This window comes from Capra hircus, assembly GCF_001704415.2.
Source record: "Capra hircus breed San Clemente chromosome X unlocalized genomic scaffold, ASM170441v1, whole genome shotgun sequence".
NCBI lineage: Eukaryota > Metazoa > Chordata > Mammalia > Artiodactyla > Bovidae > Capra > Capra hircus.
In genome coordinates, this window is record NW_017189516.1 from 29080438 (window position 1) to 29092318 (window position 11881).

The following is an 11881-nucleotide window of genomic DNA, read 5'->3' on the forward strand; positions in this document are numbered from 1 at the left end:
GGAAACAGTGGAAACAATGTTAGACTTTATTTTGGGGGTGCTCCAAAATCACTGCAGATGGTGACTGCAGCCATGAAATTAAAAGACGATTACTCCTTGGAAAGAAAGTTATGACTAACCTACATAGCATATTCAAAAGCAGAGACATTACTTTGCCAACAAAGGTCCATCTAGTCAAGGCTATAGTTTTTCCAGTGGTCATGTATGGATGTAAGAGTTGGACTGTGAAGAAAGCTGAGCGCTGAAGAATTGATGCTTTTGCACTGTGGTGTTGGAGAAGACTCTTGAGAGTCCCTTGGATTGGAGAAGACTCTTGAGAGTCCCTTGGACTGCAAGGAGATCCAACCAGTCCATTCTGAAGGAGATCAGCCCTGGGGTTTCTTTGGAAGGAATGATGCTGAAGTTGAAACTCCAGTACTTTGGCCACCTCATGCGAAGAGTTGACTCATTGGAAAAGACTCTGATGCTGGGAGGGATTGGGGGCAGGAGGAGAAGGGGATGACAGAGGATGAGATGACTGGATGGCATCACTGACTCGATGGACGTGAGTCTGAGTGAACTCCAGGAGTTGGTGATGGACAGGGAGGCCTGGCATGCTGCGATTCATGGGGTCGCAAAGAGTCTGACACAACTGAGTGACCAAACTGAACTGAACTAATGATGTTAAGATAGTAATACTACCCAAAGCTATCTATAGATTCAGTGAAATTTCTTTGACTACCCCAAGATGACATTCACTTGTTCATTTATTTTTATTCATTCGTTTACCTATTTGCTTCTACTCAATAGAAATAGTTAATTGGTGTCTTTTTTTGTGAATGCAAATCATCTGTGATCTGGAGTATTAATTAAATGTTTATTGTCTCTTTAGGCTTCCCTGGTAGTTCAGCGGATTTGCCTGCAATGGTCGACCTGGGTTCAACCACTGGGTTGGGAAGATCCCCTGGAGAAAGGAACGGCTACCCCCTCCAGTATTCTTGCCTGGAGAATTCCATGGACACAGTCCATGGTGTCACAAAGAGTTGCTCACGACTGAACAACTTTCACTTTATATGTTAGACTCAGTTTCACTTTAAATGATCATTTCTCTCTATATTTCCTGCTCAAAGAGGAAACTCTGAGAGATGTTGGCAACACAACGGTAATTAAATAGTTTTTCTTTCTGTTTCATCTGTTAATATCACACCCTCTCCCCCAGTTTGGCACCAATCTGCGACCTGGCAATTTCTTTTCTTTTACCACACAATTACCCTCATGATAGAATACTCTGTACACAGCACAGTGGCCTCCCAAACTTCTCCCCAGCCCTTTCTCAAATTGAAGCTAGCTAGACCACCAGTTCTCTGGCCCTGATTACTATCTAGTTCATTTGCATGCAATTTGTTTCATTACTAACATGGGAAAAGGTTAGCAAGAAAATAAAGCAAGGGTTTTGGACATGGTAGAATTCACATAAACTTTTCTGCTATTCCACTGGGTCCCCACTGCATTCTATTATCTTTGATTGTAAGAAAGTATAAGTTATTTGATCTTTGTCATATTTCTATAAATATTTAAGTTCTCCTATTATATTTTCCTAAGTTGGTAAATAGCATCAACCATAAAATATTCCCATTTATGATCCCATTATTATCTTTCTCCTTTTGTAAGATCTCTCAGTAAAGGAAACTGTTATTTTATAATCTTTATGAGTGATATCTGATAAAATCATGCTTGCTCTAAAATAATGAATTATCATTTGATTTTTACCAAACCTCATCAATACATGCTTATCTCAGCAATATAAAAGCTTCACAAATTGCACTATATTTACCTTATTCATTCAAGTGTATTTTTTTAAACATATCCATCAAGCACCATGCTAAGTGCTGAGATATGGTTCCTGAATCCCAGTAGCTCCTAGTCTTATGAATAATGTAATCAGCCCTGGAGCAGTGACATGTATGAAGTAGTAGAAAAGCATGGAGGAGATCATTCCTGGAGGCATCCAGGATAACTTCACGAGGAGGTTGATATTCACCATTCCAGTCCTCTGGTAAATTACTAAAATTTTAACAAAAAAATAAAAACCTTATCCTTTAAATCTAAGATGTGTTTCTTTTTACTTTTCCCTTTTGTCTTCACTCCTAACTGTATCCTATCACGTTATTTTTCTGCTAAGTACTGTTGAGACTGTGCAAAACATATATGATTCTCCTTATTGACTTTTGAGCCCCTATTGGGCTTCCCTGGTAGCTCAGATGGTAAAGAATATGCCTGCAATGCAAGGGACCCGGGTTCAATGCCTGGGTCAGGAAGATCCCCTGGAAAAGGGAATGGCATCCCATCCCAGTATCCCTGCCTGGAGAATCCCATGGACAGAGGAAGCCTAGTGGGTACAGTCCATGGGGTAGCAAAGAGTTAGACATGACTGAGCGACTAACACTTTCACTTTGAATCTGAATCTTATTATGAGCTATGGCATGGCTCAGATGGTAAAGAATCTGCCTGCAATGCAGGATATGCAGATTCGGTCCCTGAGTTGGGATGATCCCCTGGAGAAAGGAATGGCAACCCACTCCAGTATTTTTGCCTGGAGAATTCCATGGACACATGACTGAGTGACTAACACTTTCACTTACCTGTGCAGACAATAGAATATGTGACTCACATTAGTCAGAATGCTAATATATCTTCTTTCAAGCAAGAAGCCATGAACAGTGGGCCTCAAGATCCATTTGACAGATCCAAGCCACCTCTGTGTCTCGGAATTAATCTCAGGTGAATTGCTAGGCAACACAGACATGAAATTTATAGCTCATATTTTCTTTTAGAAAAGGTCTTCTCCCACCCCCAACATTCAAGGACCTTCTCCTTTAGAGGAGATCAGCTATAGAACCACTATAAATGGTTACCAAGCATTTTCTATAGGAGCTTATGGAATACCTTGAACTTTGGTCCATATTTCAGATATGAATATCAACAAGAAACGTAGCAGAAATAGCCTGGTAACCAGATTCTGATCTCTCGCTCTTTTCTATATGGGTATTTATTTTGTTAACCCTGACTTTAGGATATGACAGCTCTGTGGCAACGCTGTATTCCACACAACTTCCTTCCTTCGTCACAGCTCTAACCAACTTTAAGCCAGAAATATTCCACTTCATCCTAGAATGATGTATACTTTGGCCACCTGATGCGAAGAGCCAACTCATTGAAAGAGATCCTGATGCTGGGAAAGATTGAAAGCAGGAGGAAATGGGGGTGACAGAAGATGAGATGGTTGGATGTCATCACCGACTCAATGGACATGAGTTTAAGGAAACTCTGAGAGATGGTGAAGGACAGGAAAGGCTGGTATGTTGCAGTCCACAGGGTCACAGAGTTGGACACAACTGAGTGACTGAACAACAAGCCTGGAACGAAATCTACAATGACTCACCCTCTGATGGCTGTGATCATGTCAGAGTCACTTAGATGTGGTGAGAATCATTTATAATAGGAAACTCAATAAATAGCAACATTTCTTACATTTCCCTTGGCATGATGCCTTTTTCTGGGACATCAGGGTACCTCAGTAATGAATGCTTATTTCTCTTCTTTCTTAAGTTTCTGCTATCCCAGCCAAACACACAAGAGAAAGCTAGCTTGCTTGAATCAGTCCTGAGTGTTAGATTGCCACAAAATAGTCCCCAGTAAATTATACTACCATGCATTCATGACTCATACAGTCTTGTCTAACGCTGAATGAAGGTTGACTTTCTTACTTACTTGGGCCAATAGAATGTGACAGAAGTGATTCTGCATAGCCATAGACCTCTAAGGTCTTAAAACTTCTTATTTTGTTCTCTTGGACAGCTAAGATGATCATGCTGCAAGAAGGCTGGAGTGAAAAACCACCTGGGAAAAGAAGTTCAACCTCCTAGCTCTTCTAACAGAACTCAGCCCCCACCAGCCCTCTTCTGCTCAACATAGCTGCATAAGTGATTCCAGGCAAAACCAACCTGAGAACCACCCAACTAACCCATGGAATGATGAGAAGTAATAACTTGTTGTTTAAAGCCATTAAGTATGACCACAGATAAATGAGATGGTTATCATCAGTAAAGGTTTCAGGGCCTGGGATCTGGCTTCCCTTACAAGGCTGAACTACTTGGGCTTAACAGTTCCAGGCTCCTGCATGGACCTATAGTTACAAGGAGAGTAGGAGCCAAATTTTTCATCTGAGCCTGCAAGGCAGAGTTTTACAATGATGAATGTTTCTCAGTTCCAGTTTATATTAGTATGTACAGAGTCTGAAAGTGCAGCAGAAGCCATGACCTGCTTTTCTAAGAGCAACTGGCAAAGTGCCTAGTGAGCAAAGGAGAATACAAAAAGCTCTGCAACTCTAGGTAACTCTGTCCATGTTTGATTATTTCATTTGGCAATGGCAATGTCCCAGCTGTGCTCTGATGTCTCTACAGCTTACATCTGTGTTCAAATGGGAAGTCTTCCTAATCTCTCTCTTCTGCTATTTTCTTATCCAAGTTTCTTGGTTTTCCTGCCCAATTTATGATTGACAAAGCTTTGGGTGAAGTACTTCTGTGCTTAGAGTGTTATTTATGTTATTCATCACACTGGAAATAAGTGAGAACAGCCTCATTTTGCCAATACAGCCACCACCAAAAAGAGAACCTAACCATGAAAAGAGGCAGAATAGTATGAAGGCAAAGCACATAGGTTCTGGAACAAGATTGCTTGGCTTTGAATTCTAGGTCTGTCAATTACTAACTGTATGATCTTGGATATATTATTTAATGTATCTTTGCTTTATCTTTCTTATCTGTCAAATGTAGATGATAATAGTCAAATATAACTTGGAGATATTTTAAGAGAAAATGTCAGCTTGGCACTTAGTAACTATAATAGTTTGCCTGTTAGCATTATTTTGATTATTGTCAAAGAACTGAATAGTTGTAGACCCAGATCTTTGATAAACTAAACACTTGACCTTGAGTAAATTAATATGTATCTGGGTCTCAGTTTTTTCACCTGTGAAACAAGTACAGTAAGGAACCTTTCGACTTTAAAATTCAAGAAATCTATGAAATGCGAAAAGAAAGGCTAATTTTGACCATTCAGATCATAACCACTGAGGGGAAGGCATTTATTTTCCTTGCCAAAAAGGGACCAGAGAAGTCTTGAAGGCTACCAGTGTTTCATCCATAAATCAAGGCCTCATTTTGTTTGAAAATCTGATTTCAATTTTAAACAGGACTTTTCTCACTTGAGATCTGATGAATAAGGAATGGCAGAAATTGAGGATTAAATATATACATGACATCCAATGTTATATATATTAGCCAGTTGTTAATAATATCATATATGTATAAATACACACACACACACACACACACACATATATATGCATATATGGGGGCTTCCCAGGTGGCACTAGTGGTAAAGAACCCACCTGCCAATGCAGGAGACATAAGAGACATGGGTTCAATTCCTGGGTCAGGAAGATCCCCCTGGAAAAGGACATGGCAATCCACTCCACTATTTTTGCCTGGAAAATTTCATGGACAGAGGAGTCTAGAAGGCTACAGTCCATGAGGTCACAAAGAATAAGACACAACTAATCAACTTAGCTGGAGAAGGCAATGGCACCCCACTCTAGTACTCTTGCCTGGAAAATCCCATGGACGGAGGAGCCTGGTAGGCTGCAGTCCATGGGGTCGCGAAGGGTCGGACACGACTGAGCAACTTCACTTTCACTTTTCACTTTCATGCATTGGAGAAGGAAATGGCAACCCACTCCAGTGTTCTTGCCTGGACAATCCCAGGGATGGGGGAGCCTGGTGGGCTGCCGTCTACGGAGTCACACAGAGTCGGACACAACTGAAGCGACTTAGCAGCAGCAGCAGCAAGCAACTTAGCATGGATGCATGCATATGTACATATATAAATCCTTTATATGTAAAGAGAGAGATTTATTATAAGGAATTGGCTCATGGTTATGGAGGCTGAGAAGTCCCAAGATCCACAGTCAGCAAGCTGGAAACTCACAAGGGCTGACGTGTAGTTCTAGTCTGAGCCCAAAGGCCTGCGAACCAGGAGAGCTGATGATATAAGTTCCAGTTCAAAAGTTGGTGGGGTCAAGGCCCAAAAGCTCATATTTCAGTCTAAGTTTTAGGACTGGAAAAAAACTCAATGTTCCAACTCAGTCAAACAGGAGGAGTTCCTTCTTACCTAGCCTTTTTGTTCTACTCAAGTCTTCAACTGATTGGATGAGGTTCACCCACATTCAGGAGGATAATCTGCTTTACTCAGTCTAAGGATCCAAATATTAATCTCATCCAGAAACATCCTCATGAACACCCCCAGAATAATGTTTGCCTAGTGGCCCTGGCAAGTTGACATATAAAATTAGCCATTACCATTATCTTCCTATAACTTCCAATTCTTGTATTTGCTTTAAAAGTCAAGGATCTTCAGACATTTGGGGAAACATCTACACATGAGTGGAAAAAAATTAAAATAAACAGAGAACTAGTTTTCTAGAGAGAGAGAGTTTTAGAAACAGAGAAAGAGAGATAATTTTAGGAGCATATGAACACTTAAAAGAAAAGTAGTGTGCACAAATATTTGCAGCATTATTACATATGTAAAACAAGAGGATGCAATAGTAAAGGAAGGATCCAGGATTAATAAAGTTCTCCTTGAAATTAAAAATATGTTTACTGGAATATCAAGCTCAAGAAATGGCTGTTAGATAAAGTTTAGATTCCTAAAAGACAAAGTGAATGAAATTGTGAAAAATGTAACAGTGCAGAAAATCACTTATATATTTTAAGGACATATACCAAAAAGTACAGAGGATAAAATTTATCAATAAATAAGAAACTTTCCAAAATCCAAGGACAAAGATGATTCTTTAATTGGGCAGTCTAATTTAAAGATCTAATTTAAAGATCTACTGGGTTAAATTAAAAAAACATTGTGAGATTGAACATATTGAGAATAAAGAAAAAATTTCTAAAAACTTCCAGAGAAAAACAGATGATTTTCTTAAGCATGAGGATTGCCTTAGCCCTAACATCATCGTACACATTGAATGTCAGAATAGAATGGAGCACTCTTTTAAACGTACCATTAAGTAATGATTTTCAAGTAGAATTCCATTCCAACCAAATCATCTGTGTGTACTTAGTTGCTCAGTCGTGTCTGACTCTTTGCTACCCCATGGACTATAGCCCACAAGGCTCCTCTTTCCACAGGGATTCTCCAGGCAAGAATATTGGAGTGGGTTGCCATGCCCTTCTTCAGGGGATCTTCCCAACCCAGGAATCGAACCCAGGTCTCCCACATTGCAGGTGAATTCTTTTACTGTGTGACCCACCAGGGAAGCCCACTAGTCACTACTATAACAATTTAACTAATAAATTGACAGCCAGTCACAGAACTGTCTCACTCTAAAACAAGAAGGAAGCTATCAATCACTTCTGTCATTATGATATGTAGGCTCTTATGTGTTTTTCTATATTAATAAGAGTTGAAATAATTTTCTGTTTTGTTTGAACATAAATAGCGGCTTGCTTTCCAGCTTAAGAACATATCTGTATTCTTTATATGTATCTACCAAGGGACCCCACATCATTGCTTTTAACAACTGTGTCATATTTCAGACTATGAATGCATGACAATTTACTTACTCATCTATCAATGGACATTTAGATTCTTCTCTAATTTTTGTTCTCTTTTATAAACAATCTGACAGTGAACATCCTTGTACAAGTCTCTTGGTGTCTAGGGTTCTAATTTTCTGCATAAAATATTTATTTATTTTTCAGTCATTCATTCTTGCCTATGGATGGATGTTCCCAGGGCCTCCTTATTTCTCTGTCTTAGCTTTCTGTGAGTGTGGCAAGTTTTGTTATGTCACTCGGGGTTCATGATCTTTTCTTTCCTTCTGTGTTGTGTTGAGTAAGATTAAGGGGCCTTCTGACAGAAATCTCTAAACTATCATTTTTATGATTCATTTCATTCATTTCTTAGACATTTATTCAGTATTATAGAATTATGATTTCCTATCTCAAGGACAAAGATAGGACTAAATTCCCTAAGATGCTTTTCTTGACAAATAACTTAAAGGTAAAAATCAAGCTGCTAAATCTTTACCTTTTATGTCTGTTAGCTTTGAGTTATTCTACAACTTGGGCTATAAGGGTAAATTAGCTGTTTTAATCATTTCAACTAAGAATTGGTCAGCAGTTAGCTCCTAAAAATATATTCTTAAGAATTCTAAAATATCCATAATCCTCCTTACATTACATCCTTCTTAGAAGTCTCTTTTTATAGAAATTTTCTGTGTTTAGTGATCGCTCTTGAAAGAAAGTCACAAACAAGAAATGCATTCGAATGCCTAAATATGCCATCAATGATTTAAGGAAAGACCAAGAATCAGTGACATTTATTGGTGTCGTAGATTTATGCATTATATAACTTAATCCTTATCATAAATATTAAAGGCAAATATTGCCTTCATTTTATAGAATTTCTAACTAAAGTGTAGGAAGAAAAAGTAACTTTCTCCTAGTCTCACAACTTGTTGGTGATATAAAGGACCTCAATATATCACACAATCTTGTTTGGTGCAATGAACACAATTTCAGTTTGAATCCCAACTAGACGTCTCTTTAATAATCTACTCTTCAGCAAATCATTTTCTGTTTTCCTACATCTCCATTTTCTTCTCTGTTAAACAGTGAAAACAAACTTTTTTACAGTCCTAAATTTATATGCATCATTTACTGAATACCTGTTAAATATTAGTGCTGATATTTAATGTTAGTGCTGATATTTAATATACATATAATATTTAGTGTTGATGTTTAATACACATCTTTTACTGAATATCTGTTAAATATTAGTGCTGATATTTAATGTTAGTGTTAAGTGTGTACTTACTCTATGAAGGATTAGTAAATGAAAGTAAGTAACTTTCATTAGTAAATGAAAATTTAAAATGCTCTATTCTAATTCCAGCTGTGGAAAGTTGGAGAAAGTCTCCCAGAGAAAGAAATTTTGATCTGAAAGAGAAATAGGAGTTATCTAGGAATGAGATTGGAGATGTGGAAGATCGACAAGTCTTAACATTGGAAGGGGCTTTCCTGGTGACTCAGATGGTAAACAATCTGCTGGCAATTTGGGAGACCTGGATTCGATCCTTGGGTTGGGAAGATCCCCTGGAGAAGGGAATTGCTACCCACTCTAGTATTCTTGCCTGGAGAATTCCATGAACAGAGGAGTCTGGCAAACTACACTCCATGGAGTCAAAAAGAGTTGGACACAGCTGAGGAACTAAACTTTCACTTTCACTTTGATAGGAGAGAATATGGCCAGCATATTGACCCAAAAGAAAGCCAGTATGATTAAAACAGGGAAATCTAGAAGAATCATGGCATAAGATGAGGGGCCAGACCATCTAGGTATGTAGACCTTGTGAAGATTCTGATCTTCATCTTAAAAATTACAAAAAGGTAATTGGGGAAGAGACTTGACTAACATGATCAGAATTGTCTTTTGGAAAGCATACTCAGGATGCTTCAGTTCAGTCACTCAGTCACGTAGGACTCTTTAGGCCCCCATGGACTGCAGCACACCAGGTTTCCCTGTCCATCACCAACACCCAGAGCTTGCTCAAATTTATGCCCATCAAATCAGTGATGCCATTCAACCATCTCATCCTCTGTCATCCCCTTCTCCCCCCACCTTCAATCTTCCCCAGCATCAGGGTCCTTTTTAATGAGTCAGTTCTTCACATCAGGTGGGCCAAAGTATTCAAGTTTCAGCTTCAAGATCAGTCCTTCCAGTGAATATTCAACTGATTTCCTTTATGATTGACTGGTTGGATCACCTTGCAGTCCAAGGGACTCTCAAGAGTCTTCTCCAACACCACAGTTCAAAAGCATCGATTCTTTGGCACTCAGCTTCCTTTATAGTCCAACTCTCACATCCATACATGACTACTGGAAAAACTATAGCTTTAACTAGATGGATCTTAATTGGCAAAGTAACACCTCTGCTTTTTAGTATGCTGTCTAGGTTGGTCATAGGTGGCAAGAATACACAGAAGAACTATACAAAAAAGATCTTTATGATCCAGATAATCACAATGGTGTGATCACTCACCTAGAGCCAGACATCCTGGAATGTGAAGTCAAGTGAGCCTTAGGAAGCAAAGTGGTTGATTTTCTTCCAAGGAGCAAACATCTTTTAATTTCATGGCTGCAGTCACCATCCACAGTGATTTTGGAGCCCCCCAAAATGAAGTATCTTATGGTTTCTATTGTTTCCCCATCTATTTGCCATGAAGTGATGGGACCAGATGCTATGATCTTACTTTTCTGAATGTTGAATTTTTAAGCCAGCTTTTTCTCCCTCTTCTTTCACTTTCATCAAGAGGTTCTTTAGTTCTCCTTCGCTTTCTGCCATAAGGGTGGTGTCATCTGCATATCTGAGGTTATTGATATTTCTCCCGGCAATCTTGATTCCAGCTTGTGTTTCACCAGCCCAGTGTGTCTCACTATGTACTCTGCATATAAGTTAAATAAGAAGGGTGACAATATACAGCCTTGACGTACTCCTTTCCCAGTTTGGAACCAGTCTGTTGTTCCATGTCCAGTTCTAACTGTTGCTTCTTTACTTGCATACAGTTTTCTCAGGAGGCAGATAAGGTGTTCTGGTATTCCCATCTCTTTAAGAATGTTCCACAGTTTGTGGTGATCCACACAGTCAAAGGCTTTGGCATAGCCATTTGATCTCTGGTTCCTCTGCCTTTTCTAAATCCAGCTTGAACATCTGGAATTTCAGAATTCACATACTGTTGAAGCCTGGCTTGTAGAATTTTGAGCATTATGTTGCTAGCCTGTGAGATGAGTACAATTGTGCAGTAGTTTGAACATTCTTTGGCATTTTGCTTCTTTGGGGTTGGATTGAAAACTGACCTTTTCCAGTCCTGTGGCCACTGCTGAGTTTTCCGCATTTGCTGGCATATTGAGTGCAGCACTTTCATAGCATTATCTTTTAGGATTTGAAATAGCTCAACTGAAATTCCATCACTTACACTAGCTTTGTTTGTACTGATGCTTCCTAAGGCTCACTTGACTTCACATTCCAGGATGTCTGGCTCTAGGTGAGTGATCACACCATTTTGATTATCTGGATCATAAAGATCTTTTTTGTATAGTTCTTCTGTGTATTCTTGCCACCTCTCCTTAATATCTTCTGCTTCTCTTAGGTCCATACCATTTCTGTCCTTTATTCTGCCCATCTTTGCATGAAATGTTCCCTTGGTATCTTTAATTTTCTTGAAGAGATCTCTAGTCTTTCCTGTTCTATTGTTTTCCTTTATTTCTTTGCATTGATCACTGAGGAAGGCTTTCTCACCTCTCCTTGCTATTCTTTGGAATTCTGCATTCAAATGGGTACATCTTTCCTTTTTTCCTTTGCCTTTAGCTTCTCTTCTTTTCTCAGCTATTTGTAAGGCCTCCTCAGACAACCATTTTGCCTTTTGCATCTCTTTTTCTTGGGGATGATCTTGATCCCTGCCTCGTGTACACAGTCATGAACCTCCATCCATAGTTCTTCAGGCACTCTGTCTATCAGATCTAATCCCTTGAATCTATTAGTCACCTCTACTGTATAATCATACGGGATTTGATTTAGGTCATACCTAAATGGTCTAGTGGTTTTCCTTACTTTCTTCAATTTAAGTCTGAATTTGGCAATAAGGAGTTCCTGATCTGAGCCACGGTCAGCTCCTGGTCTTGTTTTGCTGGCTGTATAGAGCTTCTCCTTCTTTGGCTGCAAAGAATCTAATCATTCTAATTTCAGTATTGACCATCTGGTGATGTCCACG